General features: G+C 44.2%; 1 long non-coding RNA gene across 2 annotated transcripts in view; it reads left to right on the forward strand.

The window, feature by feature from the left end:
- The first annotated feature begins 1296 nt into the window (after positions 1-1296).
- Positions 1297-24541, forward strand: part of LOC115899908 — a 32229-nt gene continuing 8984 nt past the window's right edge. Inside the window, exon 1 of one of the 2 annotated variants that reach the window (XR_004059498.1) lies at positions 1297-1520. This is a non-coding gene — a long non-coding RNA (uncharacterized LOC115899908). Of the gene's footprint in view, positions 1521-17902; positions 17982-24541 lie in introns of those variants that run through there. The other variant, XR_004059499.1, reaches the window with a different exon arrangement.

Below are 24541 nucleotides of genomic sequence, written 5' to 3' on the forward strand. Positions count from 1 at the left end.
CTGAACAGACTATTAAAAATTGCAAACCCCGTTCCTGGCATTCCCAATTCTGCCCTCTGCTTTGTTTGATACCAAAATACTCTACATTCCCTGACACAGTCTAGGTTTTCCTTATTTGTTTATTCTCCACCTTCCCCAGATAGAATGTAAGCTCTTTGAAGACAGAGTTGTTGGGCTCTTCTGGTCACAGTTTTCCCTGTGTCCTCAAATGATAGCATCTGGCACTTAGTATCTGCTCAGTCAATATCTGTTTAAAAGGTGACTATCACATAGACTGACTTGATCAACTCAACTAAACGACTCAAAACATAGTTTTAACACTTGCTTCTCATTCAGGAACTTAGAAATGTAATTGCATACATTTTATTGCGAATTATGAGCTCATTCTACAATAGGTTACGATGATCTGCAAACCTGACGACAGAAACTAAGGGAATGATCAAGACCTTCGGAGTCAGGAGGAATCCTGGCCTCACCATGTCCAGCTACGTGAACTTGGGCAAATTAGTTTACCTCCATGAGCTTTAGTTTTCTTCTCAGCTGAAAAGTGGACGTAGCAATATCTATTTCAGAGGATAGATGTGGGCATTATGTAAAGCACTCTTCAATAAATAGAAATGTATTTATTACAGTGTTCTTGGAGTCATGTTAATATCACATAGCTCAAACCACAGCAAGGAAGCAGGTGCTAGTCCTGCCCTGACAATAGCAACTATAAAGGGGGTGCCTTGTAAATGAATGATTATTTTCCTGAAAGTTTCTTAAACCCACACTCACTGTCTGTGATTACCTCCCATATCACTGGGACAAGAGTTAAGAGTTCTGCAGCCAAATGCCTGTAAGATACGCCTGCCAATGGAAATTTTATGCGGAGTGGTGACAGTAAGGAAGACCCAGCCACGTACCTTGAGGGTGCCTCCAGATTTATCTTCAGGCCATGCGACACTTTATTGCTATCAATTCCTTAGATTCAGGGTCTCCATTTTCATCAGCACGGCTAGATGGCCTGTAAGGTCTTTCCTTTTTCAGGACACTTAGGAGTTGGAGCAGGAAGGAGCAGGGCAGAGCCTTCTAAGCAGGTGCTGCTGCATGCCTGGAATCCCACTGTGGCTTTATTCCTTAGTGTGGGTACTCTCTTAGTCTGCAGGGACTCCTGGGAAGTTGACAGTCATTTACATCTTAATGTGAATAAGTTTTTTTTTTTTAAAGCTCCTTTCGTAAGAGCAAGTGAGATGAGGAAAGAGGGAAATAAGAAAGAGAAAAGGAGAAGTAACTGAGGAAAAGCTGCCAGCCATGAAGAAAACAGCTGATGAAAGGGGCTCAAGCTAGCTTCATTTCGTGCAGGTCTAGTTCTAAGTCTAGGGGCAGAAGTCTTAGATTTGGCTGGACACCCAGCCTCCTCTGTGACCTGTCAGGATTTTTAACTTCACAATAACTCCTAAGCGGACTGCTGTCCACTGGCCACAACTTACTGAAACTTTCTCCATATTCAGCATTTATTAAAGACTGGAGGTTCCAAGGTAAGTGTGGAAGCAGAAGAAACTGTGTCCGTAAGTTGAAGCCTTACGTAAACAAACAAAACACAGAATGAAGGGAACAGTATTCTGATCCAGGGTATACAGTCTGTGTGAACTTGACTGCTGCTGCAGACACAGTTTCCTTGCAATTAGATTTCAGTGCAACCTAAGAAAAACAAATTTTTAATCTATAGCTTATAATAATAATTGTACTGTGCAATCGAGTGTAATGTAATGAATACTTTTGACCAATAATTCATGATTTAATTAATTAATTAATTATACGTCAAACATAGGGCAGGTGCCTGCTTCAGCAAGCAAGCCAGACAAGACCCTTGCTTTCCTGGAATTTGAGGCTGGGGGCAAGGGGATACAGATAGCAAACAAGTAAATATAAATATGAACATTTTAGAAAGTAATAAATGCCATCAAGAAAATAAAAAGTACTGTGATGGGGAGGGCCTGTGTGTGATGAAGCAGGTCAGGAAAATCTTTTCTGGGAACATGACATTGGCTTTCATACCTGAATTATGAGAACGGTCCAGACATGTATGCACGGGGGAAAGAGCAGGCACAAAGGCCCTGAGGCAGGAAGCAGTCTAGTTGGTGTCACTGAGGACTTGAAAGGTCAGTGTACTCAGGATCTAGAGAAGGAGGTGGGAAGCAGCAGAAGGTGGGGTCAGAGGGGTGGAGCAAATTGTTAAGACCTTGTCAGCTATTAGTAAGAAGTGTCACAGACAACGAGACGAGAGTAAGTGTTTTTAGAGTAAGGGAATGAAATGATGTTCCTGTTTCACGGAATATGTCCCAATTTCACAATGAGCTTGGAAAAACAATATATTCCAGTTTGCTGGTTCCTTTGTTTTAAAGATGGTTAGTAAATATCTGTTGAGCTCATGAACACGTGGATGAATGAAGGAACTGATCACAAGAGTGGCAAAGTTAGAGTGGAAAGGGCATTGCCCTCCACCTGAAGTTAAACAAGGCAGTGGTACCACTTGCTGGTTAGGTGGCCTTGGGCAATTCACAACCCAGTTTTGAACCTCAACTTCCTCGCTGGTAGAATGGGGTAATACCTCCCTGAGCTGCTCTCCAGAAGTGTGACAAGGATGAAATGAGAAAATGTGCAAAATGCGTATACAAAGAGTGATGGATGATAAGGGAGATGAGCACCACAGTTTTTGGGTTGTGTTAAAGCCACAGCGACGTGCCTCGATTTTAACCTGGAAGCCCCTAATATTCGTGAATTGTCTTCAAGTTTTGTTTGGAGCCTGTTGCACTCCTCAGTCTACACTGTTCTCAGTTGAGTGCTTTGCTGCCCTCTGTGTAAAGCGATGCTGCATTTATTTACTCCTTAAAGCCTCATGGGAGAGACCCCAGCTCCTGCACACAATAAAAATCCCTTATCCTCGCCTTGGCACCAAACAGTTGACAAATGCTTGCAGAGATGTTATCTCCTTGTATGCTGGCAAGTCCGTAAAGGAGTCAGGTCACGTTTGATTTCGCCTGCTAGAACTCCCCATCAACCCCGCTTCATTTCACGAGACTCACATCCACAGTCTTTCCAGGTTGAAAAGCCTGAAACCTTCTGGTTCGTCCTCCTAGGGAGACTCTTCCTAAGTAGGGTGATGGGATTATATTTCCTGGGAAAAAGTTTCTGTAAACTCTCCCTAATTACCTGCTGAGTTTGGCAACTTGTCAGGAAGCCCTTCTCTAATCTAAATCCTCCGGCTGTAATTGTAGCCTCTGACCCCTGGTTCTGCCTTCAGATGCAATCTGGAACCGCATCGCCTCTGGCACCAACATATCTGTGTCAACTTACCTTGCAGGTTGTCAGGATGAGAAGGAGACTTGGTGACCAGGGAACCTGAAGCTAGCAGGATGTGGCCCCAGAGTGGGGGACCGCTGAGGCTCCTTCAAAGGTTCATGGCAGTATTGTATACCACCGCGTCCTTCTCAACTTCACCACTTACTCCCCAAACCCCCAGGACCAGTGTTTAAGGACACGGAAAACTTTCAATGCCAATAGTAGGGTCTGAACCAGAACTGATTTGCAGGGTAACTGTGAGTGGACCCTTGTGGATTCCTACTAGTGTAGGGCTTCAGAAGGAGGAAGCTCAAAAGAGCCACTAAGTGAAGCAGAGCCTGGGCTGGCATCTTGGGGCTGAGCAGTTTGCTCCCTAGGGTGTGGGGCAGTGCAGTGGCAGATCTCTCACTTGCAAACTGTAAGGCAGGTGCTGCCCCTGTCTGAGTGTTGATGCTCTCATCTGCTAAATGGGGATAAGAATCATGGGTGATTTCGGAGGATTAAATACACTTCTGAGTGGTGCCTGGGCTCCCCTCCCTGCTATTGCTTTGGGTTCTGCCTCTCCAACTTCCAGCCAGAGTTGGAGTTTGGAGTAGATGGGCTCAGAAGATGACGAAAGAAAGGCCTCTTAGAAAGCAAATGGCTCTCACAAACCAGACTTCGCTGAGCTATTTTCAGTGAATCAGGCCCCCATGAGTTACATTACTCTTGAAATGCAGAAAGGTGTGAAAATCAAGGCATATGATGAAGGCAAATACTTCTTGGGATCTGCCAGCTCAAGCTCCTGCAAAAAGTAAATCCATGAGAGACGCTGGACCAAACCCCATCCACTGCAGCTCAATTGGCCTGTGGACATGCAGGGGAAAGGCAGGACTGCCTTCACCAGGCGCTCCTGGTGCCCCACACCCATGGCTACCCAGGGTCAAGATGTACTAGGGGAGATGAGGTTTCACACTGTGCAAAAGGGTCTACAACACAGTTCCTCTAAATATACATCTGCCAAACGATCTAATTTTCTCAAACATTGATTTATCATCTTGATCAGTAGAGATGCATGTGCATCCCTAATCGGGGGTCACAGCCTTAGTAATATTTAAGAGTTTTTTGTTTTTCTTGGTGCAGGTAGGCAGTGGACCTACCTTCAACTCCTTTCTTCAAGCTTTCTTCAATGCATTTGCATTCCCTGAGCACACACTTATTTTGTGAGAGGTAGAATGGGGATGGAGAATGGACTAGAGGCCAGTGCTGAGGACAGAGGGGAGTGGAACTGGCATATATGCAGAACAGGTGACATGGTGTCTCAGGGCTGGGCAGATGGTTTACGTGTGCCCTGGAACCTTGGAGTGTGCAGGTGGCATTGACGGGAGGGCACCATGCTGCACTACACGGCTCTCCATCTTGGTTGCTGTCCAATGCGGCTCCCTGCATCTGCCCTCACTCACGAATGAGCACGGGGGATGGCAGGAGTACCCTTTTCCCGAAGCTTAGGTACTTAGGTTCCCTAATGGGGCCTAGGCTTTGCTGGGATATACAGATCACCGTGAAGTGACTGAGAGACTTTGTGGCTTGCCTGCCACGGTCCTTCCCCGTTCCGGTTTAGAATTGCTGGCACTCACCTCACAAGGCTCCCAGCACTCACATTTCCTCACCCCATGCTTATGATAGATTCATTCACATGAACAGTGTGGGGTGGGCAGAGGGGAGGGGAGAATGTCTTTGAGAGTATTCAGAGAAAGCATCCACACTGGGTGGGTGTTGAACTCACCTGCGCGGTCATCCCATCTTCCCCAGGCCAGCTTCTCTCCATGTCCTGCCCGGTGGTTAAGTTAAGGCTTTTGAATTTTGCTATCACAAAAGCAATGCCTCCTTAAAGGACGGAGCAAGGGCTATTTAAGGTAGTCCAGTGCATCCTAGGGTGAGGATTTTGTAAACAACCCAGAGTCAGGAACGACAGAGGCTGACGGATAACCACGCATTAGGTTCCCAGCGGAATCTTGCACTCCTCCCTTTTCCTCCCCGCTTTCCTCACCTTCTCCTCCTCTGTGCAGCCTTTGTTCCAAGCTAGCCCAATCTGTGTCCCCTCCAGTGATTCCGGGATCATAAGATGGTGTGAGAGCCCTTATAGGAGATTCAGCCTCGCGGGGCCTCTTTCACCAGAGGGGCAAAGCCTGAACAATCTGTTACATGAAAGATGGAGGCCGGGCGCGGTGGCTCAAGCCTGTAATCCCAGCACTTTGGGAGGCCAAGATGGGCGGATCACGAGGTCAGGAGATCGAGACCATCCTGGCGAACATGGTGAAACCCCGTATCTACTAAAAAAAAAAAAAAAAAAAAAAAAAAAAAAAAAAAAACTAGCTGGGCGAGGTGGTGGGCGCCTGTAGTCCCAGCTACTTGGGAGACTGAGGCAGGAGAATGGCGTAAACCCGGGAGGCGGAGCTTGCAGTGAGCTGAGATCCGGCCACTGCACTCCAGCCCGGGCGACAGAGCGAGACTCCGTCTCAAAAAAAAAAAAAGAAAAAAGAAAAAAAAAAAAATGGAAAGACTGGCCTTTGTTCATTGTGTTACGGAGTCTTAAGAGAACATCATTTGCAAAGGGGATGAGAAATCCCTTTTATCTTGGCCTGTTTCCCTTAAGCAGTTCTACCACTTTAAGGATACTTATCTACCACTCTAAGGATACTTACCTGGTAAAAATATAAAGAATGCCCACTACCTGCTTCCTGTCTATCTGCAAGAGACAGGCTTCTTCTCACCGCTACCCCCACCCCTACTGAGTGTTCTATATTCTTGCAAATAATTGCTTGCCTACTGGTCCAGAAAATGGAAAACTGTAAGCTAGGCTGATGGCAAAAATTAATTTCATGTGACACCCATGGTAGAAAGCACAGAGCTGAGCCATGTTTGTGTGGACAAGCATATCCTGAAAAGTTAGAAGCAAGCACAGTGGTAGAAGAACAGTCTTTGGCATCAGCCAGAACTGAGTTCAGATCCCGTCTCCATTACTTAAAAAGCTATATGCCTTTGGGCAAATGATCGTCTTTTAAAATATCTTCTTTGCATATTTGTTGTAAAGATTAAAAATAATGTATGTAATGGACCTGAAACATAATACATACTAAATAAATAACAATTAAGACAATCTTGATTGAAGTTGTTTGCAACACATTCCTCAACTGGTTGTTACTATGTATGTGCTGTTAATTAATTCATTTAGGCAGTCAATCAACAAATACTGATGTATAAGAAACACATATTGAACAACAACAATAATATGAATAAGTAAAGAGCTATGCCAGGAACCCAAACTTGTAATTTTGGATGAAAACACTGACCTAGATGTAGACTAAACAGCAATCATTTGATTCATACTATACAGGCCTCCACTGCAGCTGGTGATGGCAAGGGCAAGTTTCAGGATGGAGAAGGCACCTGGTCGTCCTCTCGGGGAAAAGCTCCCGTTAGCACCTCCATTTAGGGGTCATTGGTTTCAGCTATGCATCCAGTGACCTCTAATAATCTAAATTTCCTGAGAGCAGGAGCTCTTATGAAGCCACTGCTTACAGTTCAATGGGTACTGACTGCTCAGAAAATCTGCTCTGCTGCTGAACAGACAGAGGACAGAGAGAAGTGGGAAAGGACTCCCAGTTCTCACTGTGGGCCCTCTGCTCTCTGCTCTCAGATTCGCTCCGATTTGAGTAGTTTAGTATGAAGAGTGGGGTCCTGGCTTCCAGGACTCCCTCTCCCCTTGGCTTACCATGTACCTCGGGGGAAGCCCCTCATCTTCCGAGCCTCAGTGTCCCGGGATGGAAGATGAAGGGGTTGGCAAGGTCATTGCTGTGGTCTCTTATGAGACAAACATTCTGTGACTTACTTTCCAGAGTGGATGTTCATGAAAGGTATGGTTTTGGACACTTACTAGTTGGACTTTTTCTACTATCGATTCCAGGAGGCCAGAGGCTTCTAGATAATGAGTTCTTCGCAGGGAAGTGAACCTGTCACTTTCAGGTCACGCCTTGGGTGTTAATGACGTAAACAAGGCCAGGAAGTCATGGCCTCTTAGCTTAGGTACTCAGTGCCACACAGTGGACCTACAGCTACTGAGCCCGCCAGGACTGAGCGGGGAGGAGTCAATTTCCTGCTTAAACGTGTGATGCTCTGTACCACCCGGTGATCTGTCTCCTTGGGCAGCTCCTAGGAAGCCATAATTCATCTGTTGCTTCTCTCCACTTGTCTACAGATCCCTGAATATGTAGGAATTCAGTTATCACCTTACCCTCATTACTACAGAGTGCCTAGATGGGATAGGCTAGTAGGAAGCTAGCTCCACAGCTGTGCCTCCACACAGCTTCATGCTTGCTCTCCAACCATTCATTCCTAGCACACACCTGACTCCGTGTCACGTGTGTGCTAGGCATCGGCAATTCACTAGTGAACAAAACCAGACACAGGCTCTGCTGTGATGGAGTTTACAGTCTAGCGGGAAGGCAGATATGAATAAAACACATAAACACTGAATCTAAGGAATGGGTAACTGCGAACTAGGGGAAGTGTCATGAAGGGCAAGGAACAGCTCCATGAAAGTCGATGCGGCAGAGGCTGCTGGTTGCTTCCTCAGTATCCAGTCTCCTCTCTTCTTTCTTCATTGGATCCCTATTTGGTTAGGGAGAAAAAGGGGTCCAGCTAGAATGCTACGTTGTTCTTACCCTCCCCTGGAGCAGTTATTGAGCTCATTTGAGGTGAATAAGCTATAGCAAAAATCTTTTCTTTTTCTTTGAGATAGGGTCTCATGCTGTCACTCGGGCTGGACTGCAGTGACATGAACATGGCTCATTGCAGCCTCAGACTCCCCAGTCTCAAGCAATCCTCCCACCTCAGCCTCCCTAGTAGCTGGGGCTACAGGCCTGCCCTACCATACCTGGCTGATTTTTTTTTTTTTTTAAAGAGTAAAATGTTTGGAGCGGGACTTCTGGGGAAGTTCTCTACTAGGGAGTGAATGCAGTGCTGGCCAGGGCCCCAGGAAGGTGAGCCTGAGAAGGAGACCTCTGCACAGGGCACCAGGTGGGCCTGCCTCCGCTGCCTACCTCTGGGCTGCTAGCCTCCTGAGAGAAAAGAACTCCCCCACTGCCGCCTGGTGCTCCTACCCATTTTGGTTAAGCCACCATTGGGAAAGGAATCTTAATTGCTCAGAGATGAATGTAACTCCCAATTGATGCAGTGTTTACATGGAAACCTGACCTAGATGGAGGTGTGAGGGGAGGGTGTCGAGTATCAAGGAGGAGTGGGGGCAAGTGGCCAGGTGCTGGGGCAGAGGGCTGCAGGGTTTGGAGCGGGGGTCAGCCTAGGTAGAGGCCCCACGGGGACAGCAAGCACAGTGTGGAACAGACACTGGAAGCCCAGTGCAGGGAGGATGCAGATCGGAGGGGAAGGGTGGTGTGGAATGGGGCTGGGAAGGGTGGTGTGGGATGGGGCTGGGAAGGGTGGTGTGGGATGGGGCTGGGAAGGGCCGGGCCCCCACCATGCAGGACTGGGCAGTCATGTTAGGGACTCTGGGCATTTTCTTGGAAGCAACAAGAAGACACGAATGAGTCAAAAGCAAAGGGGAGCATGATCAAAACATCACTTAGTGTCCATGATCCTATGTGAGAAGTGAACAATATTGCTCCCAGGAAAATATCCCTACAGAATACTCAACTCTCAGATTTGCTATGAGGATTAAGATAACATACGTAAAAGTACTTTAAAAAAGAAAGCATTACAAATTCAAGTTATTATGCTTTCTATTAATAACAAAACAAGAAAACTTTTTGGACCATCTCAGCTTTTAGCAACAAAAATTAAAAATTGCATTTACTACTTATTGAGTGCTGAGTACCAGATACTGTGCTACACAAATATGATCTATTTTTAAATGTCACAGCAATCTTTAAGATATATATTACTCTCTCCATTTTTCAGGTGAGGAAACTGAGAGTTGAAAAGAACATGTAACTGTCCCCTAGTCACTCAGCTAGCAAATGATAAAAACTGGATTTGGACCTGGGCTGATTTCAGATTTTTTTCTTTTTTTTTTTTTCGAGATGGAGTCTTGCTCTGTCACCAGGCTGGACTGCAGTGGTGCAATCTCGGCTCACTGCAACCTCTGCCTCCCAGGTTCAAGTGATTCTCCTGCCTCAGCCTCCCAAGTAGCTGGGATTACAGGCGCCTGTCACCACGTCCAGCTAATTTTTGTATTTTTAGTGGAGACGGGGTTTCACCATGTTGGCCAGGATGGTCTTGATCTCTTGACCTCGTGATCCACCCGCCTCAGCCTCCCAAAGTGCTGGGATTACAAGTGTGAGCCACCGCACCCGGCCAGATTTCAAATTCTTAAGCAATGCCCCGCAGAGGCACCCGAGTCCCAGATCACCGCCTGGTCATACTGCGTGTGACACTGTCATGTCTTCTGCGATCTGCATGCACACGTTAACTTACTTTATTTTTCAATGGCAGGGCTGTGCTTTTCAGGTGGAACTGATGTCGCTGGCGCACTTGTGAGGTGAAATTGTTTTTCTCATGTGATACTTTCTCACCTTTCCCTGACACTGCTTTTCTTTCCTTCCCAGCACTAAATGCCACTGGCGATTGTACTATGTCTACTTATCTATCAGTTTATGGACGGGTGACCCAACTGGAAGGTGAGCCCCTTCAAGGCAGCTGTCTCCTCCATCTTGTTCCCCTCCTGTGCTCTCCAGAGAGCACCACAGGCACGAGGGGGCACACAGTATATGTGGGTCAAATAGAGGAACAGACAAGGAGGACGTGGGTTTGAAATCATTCATGCATGTGATTTTATCTGTCTCCTTGAGCCTAATGGCCACATCTGCCGAAAGGGACGGGTGAGAGGGACCCCTCGGACTGGAATATGCTCTGTGAAAGTGCTTTTCGTAAAGCGGGGGGAACACCAGAATTCCTCGTGTGGATTTTCCAGAATAAATGGCCTGCCCAACCCCTAACCCCAATTCTCCCCCTCACTTTCTCACCTGTCTTTCTTTTTTCTTTTTTGTCTTTTTTGAGACAGAGTTTCACTCTGTCGCCCAGGCTGGAGTACAATGGGTGCGATCTCAGTTCACTGCAACCTCCACCTCCCGGGTTCAAGTGATTCTCCTGCCTCAACCTCCTGAGTAGCTGGCATTACAGGCATGCGCCACCACGCCCAGCTAATTTTGTATTTTTGGTAGAGATGGGGTTTCACCAGGTTGGTCAGACTGGTCTCGAACTCCCGACCTCAGGTGATCTGCGCGCCTTGGCCTCCCACAGTGTTGGGATTCTAGGTGTGAGCCACCACACCCAGACCTCGCCTCTCTTTCTAACTCCTCCATGGGACTGGGGACTTTCCGAGGGCAGGGAGCGCATCTCGGTCATAGCTGGTGTCCCAGCCGCAGTACTTCTGCAGGCACTCGATGACTGCACAGGAAACAGTGAATGACACCCATGGTCCTGGTGTCTTTGGCATGATGCTCCAACACCTGGGCCAACTGTGGCGCCATGTACAGACCTGTGAGAACCAAACCTGGCTATATCAAAGCTGGCTTGAAGGCAGAGTCAGGTCAGGAAAGACGGAGTGCTCTCCAGGCTGGGCTGACAACTTCAGCCATGCAGGGCCAGGAGGAGAGGGAGGACTAGCAGGGAGGTGGGGAGGGTGGGAAGTTGGGTCCGCCAGGGGGAAGGCTGCAAGCATCCCAGGGTCCTGCCCATTGCTGTCACCCAGGAGTGACAGAAATTCTACCACATCTAACTTCCACTAATACCTAGTTAGGGAGAAGTAGATTAGCAAGGGAAGGGATTGAAGCGGGATTCAAACTAGGTTTGGATTTCCCTTGTACTGCATACCGGCAAGTTTCTTGGCTCACCCAACTTCAGATGCCTCCTCTGCAAAATGGAGACAGCAATACCTTTTTTTGTTGTTGTTGAGACGGAGTCTCGCTCTGTCGCCTGTCGCCCAGGCTGGAGTGCAGTGGCCGGATCTCAGCTCACTGCTAGCTCCGCCTCCTGGGTTTACGCCATTCTCCTGCCTCAGCCTCCCAAGTAGTTGGGACTACAGGCGCCCGCCACCTCGCCTGGCTAGTTTTTTGTATTTTTTTTTTAGTAGAGACGGGGTTTCACCGTGTTAGCCAGGATGGTCTCGATCTCGTGACCTCGTGATCTGCCCGTCTCGGCCTCCCAAAGTGCTGGGATTACAGGCTTGAGCCACCGCACCCGGCCAGCAATACCTTTATTGAGTTGTTATGAAAATCGAATGAGATGATTTGTATAAAACACTGAGCACTGTATCTGAGGCTTAGGTGCACTCAAAAGTCTGTATTAAATTGCGTCACAAACTATAAAATTCTGTGCTAATGAAAGGGATTATCATATAGACAGCGGGAGGCCACCCAAGGACAGGGAAAGGACCCCTCCCCACTCATCTCACTCCTGCCCTACCCAGTGCTTGTCATTACAGCCTCTGGCCCTTTGGGAGCTCAGGTTTAAATGCAGATTTGATCAGCTAGTGTTTAAAGGCATTCATTTAAGTTATTAGCACCTCCACTCTAATCAGATTAACCTCTGCTGCAACAGGAGTCTTGGGCCTGGAAACGTGAAGTGAGGGAGAATGGCAGCGGTAGGGATGCACACACACACACACACACACACACACACACACACACACACACACACACAAGGTCCTTAACCCTTAGATGGCCGTGGAGGACCTGGAGAAGCTGTAAGCGTGGCAGGCAGTGCGTGTAGTTTGAAGAAGAAAGAGGACTTGAATATAGATGGAGCAACGTTGTCTTCAATGGGTGCTGATGCTGTGGGGATGAATAAACTATTGACTTATTTATTTGTCTATTTTAAAAAGCTTTTAGGCATTTACAGGGTCTTGCTCATCCTGTAATTTCTCAATCAAAAGATCTTAAAATGTTAACTTCTCTCCTGGGAAGGGGGAGGGAGATAGAGAGGGAAGACTTATATCTGTGTGTAAGAAGGTCTTTTTTTAAATTAATGGATTTTATTTTTTAGAGCGATGTTACACTTACAGAAAAATTGAGCAGAGAATATGAAGAGTTCCCATACACTCCCAGTCACTCACCTCAGTTTCCCCTATTATTAACATCTGGCATTGGTGTGATGCATTTGTTACAAAGATGAACCAATATCCATGCATTCTTGTCAGCTGAAGTCCACAGGTCCACAGTTAACGTTAGAGTTCACTCTTTGTGTTGTGCGGTCCTACAGACTCTGCCTAATGCGTAATGTTATGTACCCACCATTACAGTCTCATTCAGAAGAGTTTCACTGCCCTGAAAGTCACCATGATGTTAGGGGCCCTCATCCTCAGAGGCTGGGAATCACTGGTTTAGAGCTGGGGCCTTGTTTGGGGTAATGGATTTGCGAGAGAGCCACACGTGGGGATGCAGCTCCTGGAGAAAGATACAGCCCAACTTGTGGGCTTTTGCAGGGCTGGAACTGGGGCTGGTCTCAACACTTGTGGGGTGAAAGAAACAGTTCTGTCCTCTTTTCTTTTTCCTTTCTCCCTGTCTCTCTTTTGTTAATATTTTTTCCTCTTCAGGTTTCAAATCTTTTGATAGGCCCTTTATAAAAGTCTTAGAGGTCCTTTGGCTTTGGTTCCTAACCTTAAGTGTGCATTTGAAATACATACAGCAGTTTAAAAAAATCATGAGTGTAGCGCCGGACACCTCTAGTCCCAGCTACTCGGGAGGCCAAGGTGGGAGGATTGCTTGAAGCCAGGAGTTCAAGACCAGCCTGGACAACATAGTAAGACCCTGCCTCTACAAAAAATTAAAAAAATAAATTAGGTGAGCATGGTGGTACACACCTGTAGTCCCAGCCAAGAAGCAGGCTGCAGCAGGTGGGAGGATCACTTGAGCCCAGGAGTTCGAGATTGCAGTGAGCTATAATTGCACCACTGCATTCCAGCTTGGATGATGGAGTGAGACCCCATCTCTTAAAAAAAATCATCCTGATGCCTGGAACCAACCTTGGTGGAGTTAAGTCAGATCTTCTGGAGATGAGACCCAGGCATAGATGTTTCTTCAGAATCTTCCCAGAGGATTCTAATGGCAGCTAGTGTGGTGAGCCACTGTCCTAGCTCATGTTCCTGCAGTGACTTAGATTCTTGGAGGTGTTGAGGTCCAGACACCTGGGCCTTCTTCAAGGGTCCTACTGTAGGGCAAGAAGAGCTCACAGGTGTCTCTATTGTATAAGCAGTGATAGAGAGAGTATTTTGCATTCTCACACACGTTCACAGAGAGGCAGGTACAGCATGTTGAGGGCTCCCTTGCTCAAAAATACTGAAAAACCAGAAAAACCTGAATCTGCACTAATAGTAGATGATTACATAAAAATGATAACTCCATGCTCTAGAACAAGACACAGCAATGTAAATGAAGTGGGACATACCTGTAGGTATTAGCATGCAGGGTGATAATCAAAGTCTGCAACCAGCCAGGTGCGGTGGCTCACACCTTTAATTCCAGTACTTGGGAGGCCAAGGCAAGGAGGATCACTTGAGCCAAGGGGTTCAAGACCAGCCTGGGCAACAAAGCAAGACCACGCCTATAAAAAATTCACCAGGTATGGCGCTGCATGCCTGTAGTAGCAGCTACTCAGGAGGCTGAGGTGGGAGTATCATCTGAGCACAGGAGGTCGAGGCTGCAGTAAGCCATGATTGTGCTACTGCACTCTAACCTGGGTGACCGAGCAAAACCCTGTTTCAAAAACAAAAACAAAAACACCCCCAAATCCTGTAGCTCCTGCTTGAGCAAGACAAGTCAGAACAGACACCCGACCAGCAGAACAGAACCTGGCCCCACTGACCTACCGGTGCACACAGAGTGAAGATCAGCTTTGCTGACACATGAAAAAAATCTCCAGGGTGTTGTTAAGTGGAAAATGTCAGTACCAGAGCAGCACAAGGAGTGTGATCCCCTTTAGGTAAATAAAAAACAAGCCCTAAAAATAGGCGTACATATACATATTTGACAGTAAATGTAGAGAAAAACAATCCGAGAAGGAGAAGGCTGCAAATACGATGACCTCTTAGCTGGGAATTAGTTCTGGGAGTGGGTTGGGGGTGGCAAAAAGGCTCTGTAACATTTTGCCTTATTTAATTCCATATTATTAAAAACTTTTTATGGTGATCACATGCTCATACAGTGTAAGTGCAATGAAAAAATGAATAATGTTTTTATGAGAAGAAAAATGCCTGTGGGGGCCAAAGTTCCAGGCTGCAGTCCTGGTTTTGTTACTTATTAACAGGCCTTGCGCCTAATCTTCTATATCTCAGTTTCCCCATCCGTGAAATGGGGACAATGCTGTTTCCTACTTCACACGGTTGCAGTAAAGGTTAGGTGAAGGGAGATACATGGTCTTGGATATGGTTAAAAATGAGTAACTAAAGAGCATGGAGAAGGTTAACTTATTCCACCAGATACATGTGGAAATAATTCACTTTTCAGCAATTCCCACTGAGAATGAGTGAAAATGATGGATATGAAAAGCATGTAAATTAGAGCTCTATACCAGAGAGAGGAATTATTAACCACACTTCCTATTTCTCATTAAGCTCCTCTATTCCTATTCATTTATTCATTCACCTGTGAATCCATTCATCAAATGTAGATGAAGCAAGTGTTACAGGTTGAATTAGGTCTCCCAAAAAGTTACGTTGAAATCCTAACCCCCGGAACCTCGTAATGTCACCTTATTTGGTAATTAGGGTTGTTGCAAATGTGATTATTTAAGATAAGGCCACACTACAGTAGGATGGGCCCTTAACCCTATATGACTGGTATCTTCGTAAGAAGAGAAGAGCCTGTAATCCCAGCACTTGGGGAGGCCGAGGCGGGAGGATCATGAGGTCCAGAGATCAAGACCATCCTGGCTAACACAGTGAAACCTCTTCTCTACTAAAAAACACAAAAAATTAGCCAGGCGTGGTGGCGGGCGCCTGTGGTCCCAGCTACTTGGGAGGCTGAGGCAGGAGAATGGCGTAAACCCGGGAGGCGGAGCTTGCAGTGAGCCGAGATCGCGCCACTGCACTCCAGCCTGGGCAACAGAGCGAGTCTCCGTCTCAAAAAAAAAAAAAAAAAAAAAAAAAAAAAAAAAAAAAACAGAGAAGAGACACAGAGGCATTGATAAACAGGGAGAATGCCGTGTGATGAGGGAGACAGAGTGAACTCTCTGCAATTGCAAGGCAACAAATGCCAGAGATTACTGGCCGTCCCCAGAGCTAGGAAGAGGCAACGAAGGACTCAACCCTACAGGTTTCAAAGGGAGCACAGCCCTGCGAGCACCTGGATTTTGCTCTTCTTGCCTCCAGAAGAGTGAAACAATAAATTTCTGTTTTCTTAAGCTACCCAGTTTGTGGCCATGTGTTGCATCAGTCCTCGGAAACTAATGGAGCAAGCAACGTGGGGAGGGGCATGAGCATATTTGGGCTTTGGAATCAGAGAGATCTGGGTTTAAATTCTGTGTCCATCATACTAGCTGTGTCATCCCAGATACACTATGTAAGGTGGCTGAATCCTGCTTTCCTTATCTGTAGGGATGGAGAAAAGACCACCACCCATATGTCACGGAATCATATGGACTATTAAATGAAATAGCCGGGCGCGGTGGCTCAAGCCTGTAATCGCAGCACTTTGGGAGGCCGAGACGGGCGGATCACGAGGTCAGGAGATCGAGACCATCCTGGCTAACCCGATGAAACCCCGTCTCTACTAAAAAAATACAAAAAACTAGCCAGGCGAGGTGGCGGCGCCTGTAGTCCCAGCTACTTGGAGGCTGAGGCAGGAGAATGGCGGGAACCCGGGAGGCGGAGCTTGCAGTGAGCTGAGATCCGGCCACTGCACTCCAGCCTGGGCGACAGAGTGAGACTCCGTCTCAAAAAAGAAAAAAAAAAAAAATTTGAAGTTACATGCAGACAGTACTTAGCACACTCCTTGGTACATAGGAGACACTGAGTAAAATGTTAGTTCCCCTTTAAACGTTTACTATAGTCCAAGCCCTGAGTTAAATATGTCACAAAGTTTAAAAGAGTACCATTTGCACCCTAGAAAGAACTAGAGTTGGAGAAAAGCCAAATAAATTGATTTTTTTTTTTTTTTTTTTTGTCTCTCCCTGACGTTTCCCGTCTATATGTCTGTTAGGGATGGTGAAATCCTCCGCATGGTGTATCAAGAGAGGAAACCAGCACGAACTCTGTTAGGCCAGACAACTTACATGGCAGCCCCGAGGTGGGGACTATTTTATTCTCATTTCCACCACACGGACATACATAATTTCTACTACAGTCTAACCTGGATTCAGGATTCACTGCAGTGTGTTCCCAGCTCAAGTCTGCCCCAGCCTCTAGATGCACCACGACCCTCCAACAATGCTTGGGCAAACCCTGTGTTCAGATGCCCTTCCCATCTCAGGGCCTTTGCCCCTGCGGCCTTTCTACAGTCTACGGAACGCTCATGTGCCATTTCTAATTCCCTTGGCCTTTCCTCTTCATCCAGCCTCTGCATGGTGGCCATCTGCACAGGCTTCCCACAGCCTCGTTCCGGTTCCCATTACAGCATCTCACGCAGCTGACCTGTGCCTCTGTTTCCCCTTCTGGGGCCTGGGCTTCCTGGGGAATCTATTCACTCAAGCACAACTGGTGGGGCCACCCTCGAGCTAAGGGATACAAGAGATTGGGGATAAATGCTTCACCCTGCGTTCTCAGGTCCGTGGGTCAACACACATTTCATAAACTCCTCAGAGGAATCCCACGGGATCTAGCATCCTTTGCCCTTCCTAGTGGCCAACTAAATAAAGCATTCTTGTATAAATGTTCCCTTCTTCTCTGCTCCCTAGAATCATGTTTTCAAACAAATATTTGTCTCAAACTCTGCTTTCAGGAAATCCCGAAGAAAGACACAAGTTGCTGTCATTTTTCAAGGCGTAGGTCAAATATCCAGAAATGGAAGCCATCACCCCAACCCACTGCCATTTCCACGGCACACGGTACAGAACACTGCAGAGACGAGCTCAGTCTCCAGGTCTCAGGAGGCTCCAGAGTCTTGGGCGCTCAGGCACTCAGGCCTTGCGGCTCCACCTTGCACCCTGTGCACTCCTTCATGGAGCCTTCACCACACTCCTTTTTAACTGCACCTAGTGAGTTCCACCAGCAGAGCCCATCCAAAGAAGAGCCGGTATCGTATTCATTGTTGATTCCCAGTGCCTCATCCAGCAGTGTCACCGCAGGCACTCAAAGAGTCTGCTAAATGTATTCCTTGGGTTATAATAAAAAACTTGGGGTGTGCCCTCAGTAGCCTTGGCTCTGGTTTAAGCCCTCTGAGGCCCCTGCCTTCCCCTTGTGTGTCCCCTCCCCTCCCCCAACCCCCACCCTCAGGGTCTTGGGAGGTTCCGACACCCAACCTCAGGGTGATTGTTAATGTCTTCCTTCTACTCCACCACTTGGCGACTTCCACTACAGAATATCTAGTCACCTCTGTTTCTCTGTTCCTATCAGGGACTACACTTCACAAGAAGGGCTCCTGAGAGTCTCCAGCTCCTTTCTTCCATGAGCTTGAGTCAGAAACTTGGAAGGGCTTGTGTTGCCTGTGAAAGCATTTCTTCCTGAGAAGGTGCTGCCTACATAATGTAAAATGAAATACAAGTATCAACATAATTCCAGTTGTTCATGATATAATGTTAAAGGAAATGATGAACATACAAAACCATACATGCATACATGGTTTCATCTTTTTTTTTTTTGAGACAGGGTCTCAATCTGTCGCCCAGGCTGGAGTGCAGTGGCACGATCATGGCTCACTGCAGCCTTGACCACCCAAGGCTTAGGTGATCCTCCTGCCTCAGCATCCCCACCCACCCCCAACCCCTGCCCCACGGTAGCTGGGACTACAGGCACATACCACCACACCTGGCTAATTTTTGTATTTTTAATAGAGACAGGGTTTCGCCACCTTGCCCAGGCTGCTCTCAAACTCCTGGACTCAAGCAATCCACCCACCACGGCCTCCCAAAGTGCAGGGATTACAGGCATGAGCCACAGCACCCAGCCCATGGTATGATCTTAACATACCTACTGCTAAAAAATTACATGTGTAGAAAAAAACTTTTTACAACTCCTGCAAAGTGAACATAAAATAATAAAATAATAAAATAACAAAAATAAATAATAATTACTGGAAAATAATCACATCAAAATGCTGTATTTGGTGGCAAGATTATGTGTTTTTCTTCCTTACTGTTTTGATATTTTCTATTACTTTAAAAAATAGGTTCTACATGTTTATGGTACAAAAAATAGATATTTAATGAAAAGAAAGTCCCCCTTCCATCCCTCTTCCTCATCTACCTGGCTCCTTTCTTCAGAGGCAACCACAGTTACCAGCTGCTTGATACACACACACACACACACACAGACACACACACACACACACACACCATGCATTTATACACAGTATATTTTATACAAGTGGTAGCATATTATATACATTGTTCTGTACCTTGTCTTTTTTATTTATCTTAGCAATTTTTCTGAATCAGGACAAAAAGCTGGTATACAGTTTTTAATAGACCATGCGTACTATTCCATTGTATGGCTATATCAAAATTTAATTAAATGGAGCATGGCAGCTCACACCTGTAAGCCCAGCACGTTAGGAAGCTGAGGCAGGCAGGTCTTTTGAGCTCAGGAGTATGAGAACAGCCTGGGAAACATGCAAAAGCCCATCTCTACAAAAAATACAAAACTTAGCTGGATGTGGTGGTGGGCACCTGTAGTACCAGCTACTTGTGGGGCTGAGGTAGGAGGATGGCTTGAGCCTAGGAGGTTGAGGCTGCAGTGAGCCGAGATCACATCACGGCACTCTAACCTGGGTGACAAAGCAAGACCCTGTCTCAAAATAAAACATTAATTAATGTTTCTGTAAATAGTAATTTTTCGTATGTGCAAGCATATTTGCAGGATAGATGCCTAGAAATGAAACTCTTGACTCAAAGGATATGTGAATTTGTGATTTTGATAGTTTGGCAAATGTCCCTGCATAGAGGATGCATTGATTTATACTCCCATCAACAGTATGTGAATGCTGTCACACGTTTTTTTGTTTTTGTTTTTTTTTTTCTGAGACAGAGTTAAATCTTGTTGTCCAGGCTGGAGTGTAATGGCACAGTCTTGGCTCACTGCAACCTCTGCCTCCTGGATCTCAAGGGATTCTACTGCCTTAGCCTCCTGAGTAGCTGGGATTACAGGTGCCTACCACCACACCCAGCTAATTTTTTGTATTTTTAGTAGAGATGGGGTTTCCCCATGTTGACCAAGCTGGTCTTGAACTCCTGACCTTAGGTAATCCACCCGCCTTGGCCTCCCAAAAGTCCTGGAATTACAGGTGTAAGCCACCACGCCCGGCCCACATTATTATTAGTACAGTAGGTTATCAAACTTTAAAGGAAATCCTTACCAACTTTACAGGTGAAAAAAACGATGTTTCTTTGTAGCTTTAATTTGCCTTTGTTTTAACGAGGTTGACATCTTCTCAAATGTTCAGGAGCTATTTGGGTTTCTTTGTTGTGAACTATTCCTGTTCTTTGTTCATGTTTCTATTGGATAGTGGCTTTTCTCTTATTTTTAGTTCTTTATATGTTAAGGAATGTAGCATTTTCCTATTGTATGAATTATAAATATTTTTCTCAGTTTGTTCTTTATCTTTTGACTTTATTGAGAAATTATTATTAGTATTATTTTATTTTTGCTTTCCAGAAGTTGTAAAAGGTTTTAATAGGTTAAGATTCATTATTCTTTTTTTAATGTGTTGGAGTTTTGTGCCATACTTTCGCTCACATGAAGTTATAAACTCTTCTCATGTTTTCTAGTAATTTTATGATTTCATTTAAATCTTCATCTATCACAATCTCCTTTGGCACTAGATTCTTCAGATGGATATCCAGTTGAACCAACATTATTTATTGAATATACAAAATTCTCACACATACTTAAATCTATTTGTGAATTTTCTATTTGGTTTAGTGGTCTTTCTACTCACCTTGTTTTTATTATTGAGGACTTATAATAGGTTTTTATACATGGTAGTTTTAACTTTCCTTGTTACTTTCATTTTTCCAAAATTTTCCTGACTATTCTTGGTAATTTTTCCACATGAAATTTAGAACCAGCTAGTTTAGTTCCCAAAAAATACCCTTTTGGTATTTTTATTGGGCTCACATTAAATTTATAGATTAACTGTCTTTGACAGCTTTATGATGTTGAGAATCTAAGAACATGATGTTTCTTTGCATTGTTAAGCTTTCTTTTGCGTCCTTCCGTACCATTAACATTTTAAATTACAGGTCCTGCATATTTCTTAAGTTTATTCTTAGGAATTTTATTTTTTGTTGCCATTTTAAAATGGGATCTTTTCATTCTTTATATCTTCTAACCAGCTATTTTTGTAGATGTGAGTGCTTTTTGATTTCCACATGTATAAATGGAATTTATTGAATTCGGTTTGAGTTTTGTAATGGTTTTATTTGATTTTTTTTTTCTGAATATACCAGGGAACTGTAAACTATAGCCTATGGGTCAAATCCCGCCATGGCATGTTTTTATACAGCCAAGAACTAAGACTGGTTTTTACATTTTAAAAGGGTGGTTAAAAAAAAAGAAGAGGAAGGCCAGGCGCGGTGGCCCACGCCTGTAATCCCAGCACTTTGGGAGGCCAAGGCGGGTGGATCACAAGGTCAGGAGATCGAGATCATCCTGGCTAATATGGTGAAACCCCGTCTCTACTAAAAATACAAAAAATTAGCCGGGCGTGGTGGCGGGCGCCTGTAGTCCCAGCTACTTGGGAGGCTGAGGCAGGAGAATGGTGTGAACCCAGGAGGCGGAGCTTGCAGTGAGCCCAGATCGTGCCACTGCACTCCAGCCTGGGAGACAGAGTCAGACTCCGTCTCGGAAAAAAAAAAAAAAGAAGAGGAAGAAGAAAGACATGTGACAGCAACCATAGGCAGCCCACCAAGTCTACAGTCTTTGCTATTTGGACATTTCAAGTAAATGTCTGACAACCCTTGACATATACAATAATGTCACTTACAGGTAATGATAGTTGATCTCTATCTTTCTAATTTTATGTCAGATTTCTGTTTCTTCTTTAATTACCTTTTCTGGTTCCTGGATAGTGAACATCCTTGTCCTGTTCTGAGATTAATAGGATTCCTTTTCATATTTTTGCACTTAGGAAGATACTTGACTTTTAGGTGTGATAGATGTATGCTCTCATATAAAGAAAATACTCATTTATTCTTATTTTCTTAAGCATTTTACAGAAGAAAAGATATTTAATTTTATTTTTCAGCATCCATGTAGAATTTTATCTTTTAATCTATTAAAATGAAGAATTATATCAAAGATTTAAAAATATTGAATTATCCTTACAAATTCTGGGATCAACACTTTCCTTAGATATTCATAAGTGAAAATTGTTTGCTGATTTTTATTTAAAGGTTGTCAGGTTTACTTGATCCATAAATATAATTTGAAGGCTTTTCTTTCTAAAAGTCAAAGATACAGGTACCAATAATTTAAAGAGGCAATTAACTACAAGATTTATTATAAGAAAGAGAACTCCCTGTTCCACTTCCTGTCTCATCTCCTAGTCCCTAGAAGCAACAACTTTGATTCTTTCGGTAAAGCCATTTCTTTCAGTATTTACTTTCACATATTTAAATAGTAGTTTATACTTCCATCTTGAATTTCTACTTATGAATTACTTATTAAATTCTTATAATAGAAGGTGAGAAATTAGCTTTCTTTTTACTCCGACTCTACCACAACACTTTTGGCTTCACTACCCTTCCAATACAGTTACAATTTTCCTTAGATCAATATTCAAAATGAACATCATTATATATTATGCATTCATAGTTTAACCATATAACACTTTATGACCTAGTTTACTTTTATACATATTTTTTGTTTTGTTTTTTCAATAGTTATTAATTGCCTTTTAGTTTTTTTCTTTGTTTAGTTTTCTGTGTACCTATTGCTAATTTACCCCTGTGCTTCTCAGCCTGTACAAATATATCAGGGATTTCATCAATTTCATCTTCTGGAAGACATTGCTCTCTCGGAGCCTTCTAACCAGTTCCGCAATTTACTGGTTACTTTTTAGGCTTGGTGCACAGGTATAATCCTAGGATATGCCTGCAGAAGCATCCTGGGAATTTCCTTTGACTTTCTCTTTTGGTGGATTCCCTCTTTCCCTGATCCAGTGAATATTTGTTAGAATACAAGTTGACTTCTATAATTGGTAACTAAAATAACAGTCAAATAAACAAGATAGAAGTTTATTTCTCTCTTATGTAATAGTCTGGGCATAAGCAACTCAGGACTGGTAGGTGGTCTGTTTTACTGTTCCATCTCAAGGCTGTTGCTCTGACACATATGACTCAACATGTCTCACTGACTTGTTTTTACTTTAGCTTAGTAGAGGGAGAGAAAGAGAGGACATGGAGGGCATAGCCCTTTAAGCTCAATACTTAGAACGTAGCTCACTTCATATCCATGATCATATCTCATTGACAAAGAACCTAGTCACATGCTACATCTAGCTGCAAGGAAGCCTGGGAAGTGTCATCTTTATCAGCACAGCCGGATGCTCTGTTTAGACATAGTGAAGTCTATTATTACAATGAAAGAAAGAAAGGTATTGAGAGAAAAGTGACAGTATTTGCCATGGTACGCTTTCCTTAGTTTACTTTCCCTTTTTAGAGCACCTCCTAGTATTTCTTGAGAAAGAACACAGGGGAAGTAAAGGTTTTGAGACCTTGCATGTGAGAAATATCTTAATTATTTTCTTCACTTAATTGATAGTCTGGATAGATATAAAATTCTTGGTTGAAAATTATTGTTCTTCAAAATTATGAAGTCATTTTTCAATGTTTTCCTAAATTTCAGGTGTTGCTCTTGAGAAATCTGATGTTAGTCTTTTTATTGAGCCTTGGTTTGTAGTAATCTGTTTTTTTAATTTCTAAAAACTAAGGATATTCTCTAATTCCTCAGGAGCTCTGAAATACAATAATATAACTTGCTGTAAATTTATTTTCGTCTATGTGCTAGTCACTCAACAAGACTTTTCAATATGGAAACCCATGCCTTTCAATTCTAGAAACATTTTTCTAGAATTATTTCTTCGATAATTTCTTTTTTTTTTTTTTTTTTAATTTTTTTTTTTGAGACGGAGTCTCACTCTGTCGCCCAGGCTGGAGCACAGTGGCCGGATCTCAGCTCACTGCAAGCTCTGCCTCCTGGGTTTACGCCATTCTCCTGCCTCAGCCTCCCAAGTAGCTGGGACTACAGGCGCCCACCACCTCGCCCAGCTAGTTTTTTGTATTTTTTAGTAGAGATGGGGTTTCACCGTGTTAGCCAGGATGGTCTCGATCTCCTGACCTCGTGATCCGCCCGTCTCGGCCTCCCAAAGTGCTAGGATTACAGGCTTGAGCCACCGCTGCCCGGCCTGATTGTTTATTTTCTATCTCCTTCCTTTAAAAGGCAAGGAAAATGAGGATAAGAATTTTGTGTTTGTTTGTTTAGCACTATATTGCAACACCTGGAATAGTGTCTCTCACATAGTAGGTACTCAAGTATTTCTTGAATAAGTAGTTATATACATAATTACTTCTCATGTTAAATGTATTTCCTTTTTTTCCTGTTTTATTGACAGATAAATTTCTTCAAATGCCTGTTTAGTATCTATGGGAAAGACAATAGTTATCCTTTGATCTATTAATATGGTAAACTGCATTAGTAGATATCCTAATTTTGAACCATCCTTACATTTCCTAAATTGACTCTAGTCGTAGTACAATATATCTAGTCATGGTATAGTATATTTTTAATGTGCTTCTAGTTTCTATTCATTAATGTTTCATTTAGAATGTTTGCTTTAGTGTTCATGATATTCACTGGTAAGATTGGGTTTGAGGTTTCCTTTGTTGTGCTTAGGAGTTAGATTTTCTGTATCTATCGAGATAATCATGTTTTTTTCTTCTGTTAATACATTTCTGTCTTTTAATATGGTAAATTATATTCACTGACTATCCATGCTGAACCAGCACTGCATTCCTAGTATAATCCTCACTTGTATTGTAAAATGTTGTATTGTTAACCCTTTTATATATTGCT

This window comes from Rhinopithecus roxellana, chromosome 10, assembly GCF_007565055.1.
Source record: "Rhinopithecus roxellana isolate Shanxi Qingling chromosome 10, ASM756505v1, whole genome shotgun sequence".
NCBI lineage: Eukaryota > Metazoa > Chordata > Mammalia > Primates > Cercopithecidae > Rhinopithecus > Rhinopithecus roxellana.